Raw genomic sequence first — 14,907 nt, 5'->3', positions numbered from 1 at the left:
CCGTACGTGCTAGGGGACTATAAGTATTGGTAGCACAATCTTTAAAAGTCCGTATGTGCTAGGGGACTATAAGCATTTGTAGCACAACCTTTGTTAATGTCATCCCTTGAAACTTGAAAGTCTTGAAAGACTTTAATTGTTGAGACTTGAAAGATTTGTTAGATAAACTTGATTTGCTCTTGGATTTTGTACAAGATGTGATGTGCCTTGATTTGATAAAGATTTCGGATATCATTCATGTAAAACCCTTTATTATTTATACCATTCACTGAGTATCCAAGCTCACCCCTCTCTATATATATGTAGGTGACGAGCAGGACGACGATGACGCCTAGATGTACTTGCCACTTGTTTTGGATTTTGCACTTTTGCAACATCTTGAAGATTATGCTTCTTAGTTGTATTTCATTGTATTTTGTATTTGATGGCTGAGAAGCCTTTTGGTCAAGATGTATTTTTGTACTTCATTTTATTGTATTAAAGCTATGTAAAGATGTATGCCATTCCATTTAACTTATGCATTGCTCTTATGGACTACTTAGCTTTGAATTTATTGCTTCTGCATTTGTAAGCCCCATATGTAATACTCTGATTGTGTGTGAATTTTGAAAGTTGGCCTTCGGTAATCTCAGATTACTAGCCATCACGGCACCATTCTACTAGGGGCGGAATGGGGTCGTGACATTTGAGAAATTACATCCCGCCCTATGAAGTTTATATTTTCGTAACAGATTGCCCCTGAGGTTTATATTTGCATAACAAATTGCCCCCTAATTTGTTATGCAAATATATCCTTCAGGGGGGAATTTGTAATTTCTCAAACCTCAGGAGGGAATTTATATTTTAGTCAAACCTCGAGGGAGTGTTGGTAATTTGCCCTTAAAAAAAAAAAAAATTCCTTCACAACTATCTATACAATTGAAAAATTACTGTAAATATACTAACTTTTCTCATTGCATAAAAAAGTCAAAAAATCAAAAATCACTAAGTTGTCAAACTCAATCAAATTCATCAAAAATATGTCAAAAGAAGAGATAACGACAAAACCCTACTTACAATATCAATCAAAACATTATTTTAAGACAAATCAACAATAAGATACCTTTCTATGTTTTTTACTTTTTGCACATTTTTTTCATAAAAAGTTAAAAGTTATTCTCAAACATCTTTTATACTTTTACCTCATATTTTAATCAAAATCCAAAAAATCACTAAAAAAACACTTCTAAACGAACCCCTAATCAAAAAACCAATCCAGCCTCAATAGATTGAATGCCGGACTAATAATCTATTGAACCTCGCATATTTTCTTCACTCTCAATTCCACTAATATTGAGGCAATTAAGCATGACCTTACAACCTTAGACATATAATTGACCCATACTATAACAAGACTAAACTAAACTGACCCAATCCATAAAAATTAAGTCGAGTTCCTTCATTTTTAGAATCTTTTCAACATTCCTAGTTTGAATCATTTTAGGTTGATGAAATACTCAATATCGATTCAGAACATTCCAAACAGGACCTTAGCTAAAGTCAAAAAAAACCATTCTTAAATAAAAATTTCAGCAAAAATACTTTTTTAAGTCATCAATGATAACTAACTTTACTCCAACAGAAGGTGAATCAAAGTCAAAGACCAAGAAACTCACTGAAAACTGATGGTTTTGAATTCCCACAAATTGATTATCTAATTTGAGAGAATAATTTGGGATATTATTTAATAATTCCATAACATCACGTAGCCATACTCCAAATCAATTACCAATTACTTAGCCTCCATGTTGTCTCTCATCTCCAACATAAATTGTGAGCCCCTACCCCTTTCTACAAATCAAAACATTATGAAGTATCACGTTTCCATACTCTAGAAATACTGAATAATCACCTGAATAAATTAAGCTTGATGGATTTATTTTGAAATTGATTTCGGTAATTTGAATTATTTATTTTTATGATTCATTGATTAGAATATTCATATAAAAAATGAAAATGATTGGAAATGGATAATTATACATTTGAATTACATTTTTGTTACAAAAAATAATTAGTTATTCTGAAAATCATATTTATTATCCATTTTACTATTGATATCTGATTATCTTAAATTTTTTCATAAATATCCTATTTAACAAATCTTAAAAGGTAACCATTCAAAAAATTAAAATCAACTCCAAAATTAGTCCCATCAAACCCAAATTATTCTCTCAAGTTGAATGGCAACTTGAATCCAATCAGAAAACTCTCTCTCTTTGTATCTCATATGTGAGTCTCTACGTGTTTGGTTTGAGTTTTCTGAATTAAGTTTTTGAAAATTGAATTTTTTAGTTTTTGTATTTTTTTTTTGTTTTTAGTGAATATTTTTAAAATTTAAACATTTTTTTTTACTTTTTTAGATGCACCTTATTTAGATGTATGTAGAAAGTAAAAAATTTGTGAAAAAATATTTTTAAAAATTAATAAATACATAAAAATATAAAAAAAAAATGTATTAAATTCTTGTATTTTTTTTAATATTTTTGGTATTTAGTGAATTTTTAAAAGGTTTTTGTTACAAATTTTTTACTTTTTAGGTATATTTATGTTAGGTATGTCTAAAAGTTAAAAAAAAAATTGTTTAAAATATTTAAAAAATTCAGTAAAAACAAAAAACACGAAAAACAAGAAAGTAAAAATTTTTTGAAAAAATGGAACCAAGCAAGTTAAGGCATTTGTTTGGCCTCTCATGTGAGTTTCAAAATCATTGTAGTTCAAGGCATTTGTTTGGCCTATAGCTTTTTGATTAAAATAATCAAAATCAAAACTCTCCTTATTTTTTTTTATTATATATCTTCTCAAAAAAAATTAAAAAAAAAATTAATTAAAATAATCAATTCTCAAACAAGTCTAAGTGCTCGTTTGGTTTTTCTCTTGAGCTAAAAAATTACAAAAGGACAAAAATCACAAAAAAACAAAAAAAAAAATTATAATTTCAAAGCCAAAAAGTCAAAAAAGTCAAATAAGAAAACCAAATAAATAAAAAAATCCTAAACTAAAAAAATTTAAAAAATTAAAAAACCAACTAAAAAAATCATTATCAAACTGGCGCCTAAATAACAGGAAAACAATAAATCAGAATATAAAGCTATATGTTTTCCTTCATTATATATATATACCAGCGAACAAATATCGTTGTATATGCGACAAACGTATGTGTACATTCATCAACAAATCATTGGATATTGGATTTAACGAAATAGTAATCCATATATATATATATATACCTTTCCAAGCTCGTTTTGGATCAACACGAAGGGCATTAAGCACAGTGCACAAACTTGCCGGACCACAGAAGTTCAAATCCCTTTGCATTCCATAGTTTGCGAGTAGCTTTAGTGACCCTTCAGTTGTTCCTTCTGCCATGGCTTCACTCAACATAGCCTGAAAAATTTCATACGAATATCATGAAACTGAAACAGCTAATTTCATTGTTCAAAAAAAAAGAAAAAAGAAAAAAGAAAAACCCACTCCTCCTTCTTTAGTCTCAAATGAGATAGCAGGAGGATTCAATGGCTTCGTGTATGTCCTTGTCTGTGTTGAGAAACCACGAAGCTTGATTCCCTTTCCCTATTGAAAACAAAAAACAGAGAAACATTAATCTCAAGCAAATAAATACCTAAACAAAAGTATTCAATGACAAAATCAATGTTCATTACCATAAACCTTTTCTGAACAACTGCCAACATTTTCGAATAGACACTGTAGAGAAACAAATATTAGAGAACAAAAATTGGTGAAATGAAGAGTTTTATCAAAAATAGAGAGATACAACTCACAATGAAGAGGACAGAGAGAATAAGAAGATGCTGGTTCCCTTGAAGCTTTTAGAATGAGTAACAGAGCACGTGGTGACACAGAACAACGGAGCTGCCCACTGCTCACTTTTTTTTTTTTCCTCAGCCTGTTTGGTTATGGGTATAGTAAAAGGTTGTGACAGTGTGTAATGTCACTCCAAATTACCACCATTTATTATTTATATTTTGTTTTTTAAATCTCTAGTAATTATTTCCTAAAAATTACACGTAATGAATGAAATTATAACATTATGTTAAATTACACAATTATTGTCCATTCTCTTCTGAATTATCTAATTATTCACATTTTCCTACAATGTTTAGACATAATAATTATATTGATGTTTTGACCAAACTCATGAACTTTTTATTTAGGGATTGGCTTTCTTCCGGTTTGTAATCGGATCGGAGGGTGTTGTTGGATCCGTGAGGTCTATCATAGGTCCTGTTTTGATAATCTGAACTGTTCGATATGTAGAGTTTGTTGAGCACTATATGATTATAAAAAATTACGTTGAGCAGATATCGATAGCTATTTCATCGAATCAGATTTCTGTCAATCGTTAATTTTTTTACTGTCTATTTTTTTATTATACAAAGTTGATTTGATCACATAACTATCGATATCCGATCAATGCGATTTTTTTACAGGTATATAGCACTCGACGAGTTATACACATTTCAAGGTTCAAATTATCAAAACGGGACCCATAGTGGGCTCCCACGGACCCAACAACACCCTAATCGGACTAAAGAGAAGCCAAACCCTTATATTTATAAGAGTGAGAGATTGTTGTTGGGCCGTGGTAGACTAATGGTGAGATCTACCTCGTTGATTTCAATAATTTATCTATTCTCTATGTAAATTATTTATGTAAGAATTTAAATTGGTTATTTATGAGTCTGTCCTATTAATTAGATTTATTTATTCAAAAGTCCTGATGAATAGATTTATTACTGTAAATTTGTTCATAAAAATAAAAGAGATTAATAAATTTATCACTGAATAAAAAATGAATAGGACTTAATGGTATTTAAGTATCCTTAATGAGACTAGTTGGTAATTATCCTAATTTAAATTGGTTAAACAGTTATAGTTACTAATCGGATTACATTTTGTTTTCTTAAAAAATGTAACGACTTGAATGATTGTAAAAATTTGACCATCCATTATTTTGAAAATAAACTAATAGAATCATATGTGGTTACAATTATTCAATTAATTTAAATTTTTATATAAATAATTATCTCTCAAAACTTTAAAAAATAAACATTTTATAAAAATAATAAAATCTCATATTATATTATTAGTTAGTATGATAATTTTAAAATTATATGAGTTAACTCTTCAAATTTATATATTCGCATACTAAATTATATATGTGACGGAAATTTTAAAAATAGTTATAGTCAAATTTTATTAAAAATTATCTAAATTTTTAAGTCTTTAGTTGTTACTAGCCTCAACTCAATTATGATTGTCACGTTACCTTCTGTTATTGCGTGGCCTTCCTCATTCCTCCTCATCCTCCTCCTCCGACGACGACATCTCATAGCTTTTTTTCTCATCCCTCGACAACTCACATCCCCTCCTCTTACTCCATTGCAGCTACTTCTTGTTGGAAAATGACTTTGGAAAAATCTATTTTTTGTTAACTTTGAACATTAATTAAAGTAAGACACAAGCGTTACTTTTAACGTTTTTCATTAGATTCATGTTTAATGCCGCGCAGTGAATAAAACTGTGTATTTGGCTGCTCAAAATCATTTCCAGATGGATGAAAATTCAACGCGTGTTTTCGGGTTCGAGAAAATAGCTTTATGTGGGTTTCCTACACATTTGTGAAATGTGCTTGTCCCACATTAGAAAAGCTTAAGGATTTATTTAGGTTTATATAGACTAGCTTGGAATACTTGGAATGGGCCCCAAGGAGTACCCAAGTTTGTGGAAGGGTGAGTTTATGGGTAAAATGAGCTAGACCCATTGGATCCAAAACAAAAATCACACGCCTGCCGTTGCCGTCCGTTCGGGCTGGGCTGGGCTTGAGCGCTGGTACGTGGTGTTGTAAGGTTGGGTTGGGCTTGTCCGACCCAATACTTATTCAAAATAAATTGGTCCAAATTTTTCCTTCATTCAAACCGAACAAATCTGTATCTGTCCGAACAGGTTCATATCTGTTGGCACCTATTCGGAAAAGCCACATTTGCTCCTATATAAAGCATGTCATTCCAGCATTTCTGGCATCGAAAAATTTCCAAACTTCTTCCCTTTCTTCTTCTGTTTGTCCTCCTACACTCTAGCATCCGTTTTACATTTTTTTTTTTAGGAAAAGAAAGAGAAAGAGTTACAACATAATTTGGTTCACAAGACTTGATTTTGTAGTGCTGCAAATCAAGCAGTAGTCGTTGCATCCTGGGAAGTAGACGCCGGTAAAACTTGAAGCACCGGAGCAAGGGCAAAATCTACTTTAAGGAGATTGTGTCCAACACAAGCCTTGACTTTAATTTCTGTAAGCGTTTAATCCGGAATTTAATTTATATAATTATTTTTTGAATTATTTTATTTTGTTGTTTATTTTAAATTGTACATTTAATTTACACACACACACTACTGTGGGTATAACAATCTTAAAGTAGATTTTCGTTTTATTTATTGCTATGTTAGACAGACGAATATTTTGTTTCGGGAAATTAAATTGTAGTCATATACTGTTTAATTTCTTAAATAGTAGTAATATACTGTTTAATGATTTCTTTGATAACATAGTAGTAATATATTGTTTATCATTGGAATTTTGTTACAAAATATTATTCTGTATATTTTATGTGTAAATTATTTTTTGTATATTTTGTGATTGGTGTATTATTATTTCGTCAGAATTATGACAACTGAAATAAACAATACTGAGACTGTTATTACTTCGACCTCCACACTTGTTGTGACAGTGATAACTCTGGAAGTACCGGTAAATCATGGGGAGAAGCCATAAAAATTCAATGGAAATGATTTTAAAAGATGGCAACAAAATATGATGTTTTATCTTAAAACATTGAATTTGGCTTGCTTCACTCATGAAAAAGTTTCGGCATTGAACGAGGGAGAAACTAATCGACAAGTGGTTGCTGTAGCCGATGCATGGAAACATGGTGATTTTCTGTGTCGGAATTATATCCTCAATGGGTTGAACAATACATTGTATAATGTGTATAGTGTGAAAAGCAATGTAAAAGAACTGTGGAAATCTCTGGATCATAAATATAAAACAGAGGATGCCGGTACAAAGAAATTTGTTTTTGGTCATTTTCTGGACTTTAAAATAATGGATTCCAAGACGATTATTAGCTAGGTTTAAGATTTCCAATTAATTCTCCACGACATACATGCAGAAGGGATGGTTCTCAGCGAATCTTTCTAAGTAGCGGCAATCATTGAAAAATTGCCATCATCCTGGAAAGAATTCAAGAATTATCTGAAGCATAAACGCAAGGAGATGAAATTGGAGGAACTAATAGTGTGGCTCAGAATTGAGGAGGACAACCGTGGTTTCGACAAGAAGTTAGGAAACTATGTCATGCAGACTAAAGCAAATGTTGTGGAACATGAACATAGGTCAAAATTAAACAACAAAAAGTGGAAGCATGATGGCAATAGTCCCAAACAAGGACCCATAAGTAAGATCAATAAAAGGATCAACAACGGGTTCAACAAGAGGTTCAAAGGCAAGTGTTTTGTGTGCGGCAAAGATGGACTAAGGGTTGTCACGTTCGCAATGACGGAGGAAGTTCAAGCAAAAAGCCAACACAAGCCAACATAGTCAAGGATTTTTATCTTTCCGATGGAGTGGCAGACATCAATCTTGCTGCAATAGTCTTTGAAACAAATTTGGTGGGCAATAACAAGGAGTAGTGAGTGGATACTGGAGCAACCCGCCATATCTGTGCAGATAAGATGCAGGGGCGTAGCTATGCTTTGGTCAGTGGTGTCAATTGGCACCACTGAACTTCAAATTTTTGATAGAATATATGTAAAAAAATTATGAATATTTACAAATTGAACCCAGTGGGTCTAAATAAAATAAATAAAATTTTAAATTTTTACAAATTGACCCCAATAGGTAAAAACAAAATCAAACTTTATTCAGAAATTTAGGCTTCTAGTTCTAGAAATAAACCAAACGTTTGTTGACTCTGGAGACTGGACAGCGACTTTTAGTTTTGGTTCTCTCCATTGACTATTGCTTTGGGTGTCTCTTACCTTACTCTCACGTTGTTTCTTCTCTTCCTTCATTCTTTTTCTCTCCAATGTTCCATTCCAATTACAACAACTAGTTCATTCATTTGGGTCTTCGTTCATTCGGTGTGCTAGTTGTGATTGCCAAGACTTTTGATCTAGTTTAGGCCCTTTGGTCTTTGATTGTGGCACCAAGGTTAGCTTTCTTTTACTCTAAAACCTTCTCTCTGTTTTTCTATGTGATTCAATTGTGTTGATGATGGGTTTGTCAATATTTGGGATTATACAACAACTATGCCTAGGGTTTTTTTTGGGGTTTATTAAGTTTTCAGATTTTGGGCTTATAATATTGATGATCTTGAACAAGCATTCTGTTAAACTCTTTTGCATCAAATTCTAATTTTACTAGTTCACTATATTGATGATTTTGAATTCCATCTATGAACTATATACGATAAATTTGTGTTTGTCCATTGTATTTTGAATTGGAAGTCTATAGGATATATATATATATATATATGGATGCTATAAATTTGTGTGTTTTATCATTGCTTTTGTATGATGCGTGAATCTAATAATACATCTTATTCTTATTATAATTTTAGGATCAGTTCTACTACTATGGATAAATTTGTGATAAAAAATTCTTCCAAGCAAGCCACTATGGATAAATTTCTAAAGAGAAAATTGATTATGTCACAAGATTCATCTCACATCCAAGAAACTTATGGTAGTGATCAGATAGAACTTGCTTCTAAGAAAAGTCATATTGACTTGGAAACTCTTCCCACAGATCCTGGATTACATAAAAAAATATCAGAGTATCATCCTAATGATCAAGATGAGATTAGAAGGGCATATTTGCTAAAAGGCCCTTGTCAACCTCATAGCCACAAATTTCCACAAAGAGATGTCGGTGGGGTTTTGTGTCGTTTTAATCCAAAACGGTTTAAAGAGTTTGGCAATTGGTTAGAGTGTAGCATAAAAAAAGATGCAGCATTTTGTTTGTGTTGTTACTTATTTAAGCTCAACATTGGAAAACAAGCCGGAGGTGACACTTTTGTTACTGGAGGCTTCACATCTTGGAATAAAAAAGAAAGGCTAGCAGTTCATGTTGGAGATTGTAACAGTGCTCATAACCAAGCTTGGAAGAAGTGTGAAGATTTAATGAAACAAAAACAACACATCCAAGAAGTTTTCCGTAAGCAATCAGATCAAGCTAAGATTGACTATCGGACTCGCTTAAATGCATCAGTTGACTGCGTAAGATTCCTTTTACGCCGAGGGTTGGCTTTCCGTGGTCATGATGAATCAGAGAATTCAAGTAACAGAGGAAATTTACTAGAGATTTTACAATTTCTTGCTGATCACAATGAGAGCATAAACAAGGTTGTCTTGCAAAAGGGTCCTAAAAATATGAAGTTGATTACACCTGAGATTCAAAAAGATATAGCAAATTGTGCTGCATGTGAAACTACCAATGCCATCATTGAAGATATTGGAAATCAGTTCTTTGCGATTTTAGTCGATGAGTCTCGTGATGTATCAACTAAAGAACAAATGGTAGTTGTTTTGCGATATGTGGACAAAAGAGGGATCATTACAGAAAGGTTTCTTGGTCTCATGCATGTTGCGGATACCACTGCTTTATCACTTAAGGCAGCTTGAATCCTTGTTTTCTAAACATGGTTTAAGTTTGTCAAGAATACGTGGTCAAGGTTACGATGGAGCTAGTAATATGCAAGGTGAATTCAATGGTCTTAAGTCCTTAATTATGAAGGAGAATGGAGAAACGTTTTATGTTCATTGCTTTGCTCACCAACTTCACTCTTGTAGTTGTTGCAAAAAATCACATTGATATTGTTTCGCTTTTCAATTTGGTTAATAATGTATTGAATGTTGTTGGAGCTTCTTGTCAGCGTCGAGATTTGCGTAGAGAGACACAAGCTGCTAAAGTTGCAGAATCATTAAGCAATGATGAGATTCAAAGTGGGCAAGGGATGAATCAAGAAATTGGTCTTAAGCCAGCTGGTGACACGCGTTGGGGATCACATTATGGAACACTTCTAAACTTGATTGCCTTGTTTGCTTCAATGATAAGTGTTCTTGAAGTTGTTGAAGAGGATGGCTCACACTCGGAGCAAAGAGCTGATGCTCGTACTTTTATATGTGCATTGGAATCCTTTGATTGTTCCTTTAATCTACACTTGATGAAAAATGTCTTGTCAATCACAAATGAATTATCTCAAGCTTTGCAAAAGAAGGATCAAGACATTATAAATGCTATGTCACTAGTCAAAGTATGCAAGCAACGATTGCAAACAATGCGAGATGAAGGATGGGAATCTCTATTAACTGAGATTTCCTTATTTTGCAAAAAGCATGATATCCCTATTTCTAATATGGATGATATATTCATACTTTCAGGGAGATCGCGACGTAGGGCCCCACAAATTACAAATTTACACCATTATTGCATTGAGCTATTCTATACAGTTTTAGATATGCAACTTCAAGAGCTAAACAATCGTTTTACTGAGTTGAATACCGAGTTACTTGTTTGTGTGGCTTGCTTGAACCCGGGAAACTCATTTTGTTCTTTTGATAAATCGAGATTGGTTCGTCTTGCTCAATTATATCCATCTGAGTTTTCTACAGTGGACCTCTTAGCACTTGAGAATCAACTTGAAAACTATGTTGTTGATATGCACTCATACAGTGAGTTTTCTGAATTAAAAGATGTTAGTGACCTTGCAAAAAAGTTAGTAGAGACAAAGAGAGATATTGTATATCCTTTGGTCGATATGCTTGTGAAACTGTCATTGGTTCTACCAATCACAACTGCAACTGTGGAAAGATCTTTCTCTGCAATGAAATTCATAAAAAATCGATTACGTAACAGAATGGATGATAGTTGAATGAATGATTGGTTACATATATTGAAAAAGATCTGTTTGATAGCATAACTAATGAGGCCATTATGCAGCGATTTCAGAAAATGAAAAGTCGTCGCGGACAATTGTGGTAGTGTAGATATTTACTTATTTTTGTTAAAGTAATGGTGTTAATATCCCAATATTTTGTTTTTACTTGTAATTTCACTAGTTTGGGTTACTTTGTCAATGTGATTTGGGAATATATGAAATTTACAGAGTATTATGTGAATGTTAATGTTGACAGATTGTGTATAACTAAAAGTATGATATATGACATTGATGATGCTTTGTTAAATGACCCCACTAAAGGAAATTCCTGGCTACGCCACTGATAAGATGTTTACAACCTACAAAGTGGTGGAAAGTGTAGAACAACTTTTTATGTGAAACTCCTCCACTTCAACTATGGAAGGACAAGGAAAGATCGTGTTGAAAATAACTTCAGGGAAAGAACTCATGCTCAACAATATACTCCATGTGCTAGAGATTCGCAAGAATTTGATTTGTGGGTCATTGTTGATCAAAAATGGGTTTAAATTAGTCTTTAAATTTGACAAGGTTGTACTCTCCAAGAGTGGCATGTATGTGGGGCGAGGTTATATGAGTGATGGGCTTTTTAAACTTAATGTAAATACTGTTGTAATAAATTTGGCTATTAATAATAAAAACACATCTTCTATTTATATTATTGAGTCTTCTTTGTTATAGCATGGTAGATTAGGACATGTAAATTTTAATTCCTTGCGTAGACTTGTTGCTTTAGAATATTTACCAGACTTAGAATTTGATCCTAATCTCACTAAGGCATCATTTAATAAAGTAGAAATAAGTACTAAACCTCTAAGTTTAATTCACACAGATATCTATGATTTAAAATTTGTTCAAACTAGAAGCGGTAAAAAGTACTGTATTACTTTTATTGATTCTTACACTCGATATTGCTATGTTTATTTGTTGAGAAGTAAAGATGAAATCTTAGAAGCTTTTAAGCAATATAAACTTGAGGTTGAAAATCAACTTAGCAAAACTATTAAGATAGTGAGAAGTGATAGAGGTGATGAGTATGATGCACCATTTGAGGAATTTTGTTTTGAACATGATATTATTCACCAAACCACTGCACCTAATTCTCCTCAGTCAAATAGAGTTGCTGAGAGAAAGAATCAAACTCTTAAAGAGATGATGAATGCCATGTTGATTAGTTCAAGGTTACCTCAGAACTTATGAGGGGAGACAATTTTGTCTGATAGTTTTATTCTTAACAGGGTACTCCACAAGAAAATCAATCAAACACCTTATGAAGTATGGAAATGCCGACGACCTATCTACAATTACTTCAAAGTGTGAGGATGTTTGGCCAAGGTGGCAGTCCCTAGTCCCAAAATGACTAAGATATTACCAAAAACCGTTGATTGTGTGTTTATTGATTATGCAAATAATGGTAGTGCATATAGATTTTTAGTTCATAGATCTAAAAATCTTGATATGCATGTAAACACTATTATTGAGTCAAGGAATGTGTCATTTTTTGAACACATTTTTCCTTGCAAAGAAATTAAAGAGAGAAGTTCAAATAAAAGAACTTTTGATACTGCTATGGGTAGCAGTGAAAACCAAAATGATAATAAAATAGATGAACCTAGACGTAGCAAGAGGGCTAGGATCTCTAAATCATTTGGTCTAGATTTTCTGACATACCTGTTAGAAAATGAGCCTCAAAACTTAAAGGAAGCAATTTCAAGTCCTGAAGCTCCATTGTAGAGAGAGGCTGTGAATAGTAAAATTGAATCAATACTGCAAAATCATACTTGGGAATTGGTGAACCTTCCACCAAGGTGTAAACATCTTTGATATAAGTGGATATTTAAGACAAAAATGAAAGCAGATGGTTCAATTGATAAATACAAGGCTAGGCTTGTTGTTAAGGGGATACAAGCAGAAGGAATGCCTTGATTATTTTGACACCTATTCACCAGTGACAAGAATAACATTTATTCGCATATTAATTGCGATTGTAGCTTTGTATAATCTGGAAATATATCAAATGGATGTTAAAATAGCTTTTTTAAACGGCGAGTTAGATGAGGAAATCTATATGGAACAACCAGAAGGGTTTTAAGTTCCCGACCAAGAGAAAAAGGTTTGTAAACTTGTCAAATCCCTTTATGGATTAAAACAAGCTCCGAAACAATGACATGAAAAAATTGATCACGCTATGTTTTCGGATAGTTTTAAGATAAACGAATGTGACAAATGCGTCTATGTTAAAAACAGATAAAAAGGCTATGTCATAGTTTGTCTTTATATGGATAACATACTCATTATTGGAAGCAATAATGACATGATTAAATCCACAAAGAAAATGTTGAATAGAAAATTTGACATGAAAGATTTGGGAGTAGCAGATGTAATTCTAAGAATAAAAATTACTAGAACATCTGAAGGATATGTTTTATCTAAGTCTCACTATGTTGAGAAGATTCTAGAGAAATTTGGAAAGCATGACGACCATCCTGCTAAAACACTTGTTGACATTAGTCTTCATTTGTCAAAAAATATAGGTGTAGGCATATCACAATTAGAGTACTCTCAGATAATCAAAAATTTGATGTACTTAATGAGTACGTACACAAGTAGGTACACAAGTAATCCAGGGTCCGACCATTGGAAAGCGATAATTAGGGTACTTAGGTATCTAAGACGTAGCCAGAATTATGGCTTACATTATACCAAATATTCAGCAGTACTCAAGGGGTACAGTGATGCAAATTGGATATCGTATACTAAAGACTCAAAATCCACTAGTAAATACGTCTTTACCCTGTGAGGTGTTGCAGTCTCTTGGAAATCTTCCAAGTAGACATGCATATCAAGGTCGACAATGGAATCTGAATTTATCGCATTAGATAAAACAAGAAAAGAAGCAGAATGACTTCGTAATTTCTTAGAAGACATTCCAATATGGCCTAAACCTATTCCAGCTATATGCATTCACTGCGATAGTGAAGCAGTAATAGGACGAGTACAGAATCAGATGTATAACGGTAAGTCTTGATACATTCATCGAAGACATAATACCGTTAGGCATTTGCTCTCATATGGAATAATTTCTATAGAATATGTAAAGTCAAAGGAGAATATTGCGGATCTATTGACTAAAGGGCTAGCCAGAGAGCAAGTGTACCATTTATCGAAGGGAATGGTATTAAAGCCTATTACTTAAAAGTCGCCATAATGGCAACCCAACCTAGTTGACTGGAGATCCCAAGATCTAGGTTCAAAGGGACAACCGAATTATGGATGACTTCACGTATCAGTAAGGAGGTTTACTCATTTCTATGATAAGAAGAGTGATACCTGCAGCGTTAGTAGGATAAACTTTGCTTGTAATGATTCTTATAGCTTGGATATCCAAGTGGGGTATGGCAGGATACTCTTAATAAGAAGTCACCTATATGAGTGTGAACTGGGCCGGTTCTGTGAGAATTGAGAAGGCTAAATTCTCTAGAGCACTCATGAATTACCAGGCGTTGCTCAAGGCCAAAATGAACACAACCGTAAGAACCAAACTATGTCTGCAGATACACTATGTGTAGTCTATTGTCTTGGTTTATACAAACAGCTGAACAGTTCAAGGCATCGCGTCCACTGATTAGCTAGTAAGTCCGATAGGCTTTCACTAGAGGAGGTTCAAAATCAAAAACTACCTATCTCGATGTGGTGTATTTTCTTAATGTACTCTTTCTCTGTCTGCATCTTGTTGCATGTCCGTTATCGTGAATTCCATTCATGTGGGCGATTGTTGGAGTATGGCTTTAGAAAAACCTTTTTTTTTTCTTTCTAACTTTAAGCATTAATTAAGGTGGGACCCAAACATTATTTTTAACGTTTTTCATTAGGTTCA

At 32.9% G+C, this 14,907-nt stretch overlaps 1 pseudogene; it reads left to right on the top strand.

Annotated features, from left to right (window-relative positions):
• The first annotated feature begins 8,688 nt into the window (after positions 1-8,688).
• Positions 8,689-11,095, top strand: LOC145806820 (uncharacterized; annotated as a pseudogene).
• The last annotated feature ends 3,812 nt before the right edge of the window (positions 11,096-14,907 follow it).

The sequence above is a fragment of the Camellia sinensis genome, chromosome 14, assembly GCF_055761805.1.
Source record: "Camellia sinensis isolate YWXY chromosome 14, ASM5576180v1, whole genome shotgun sequence".
NCBI lineage: Eukaryota > Viridiplantae > Streptophyta > Magnoliopsida > Ericales > Theaceae > Camellia > Camellia sinensis.
This window is presented reverse-complemented; position numbering and strand designations above follow the sequence as displayed.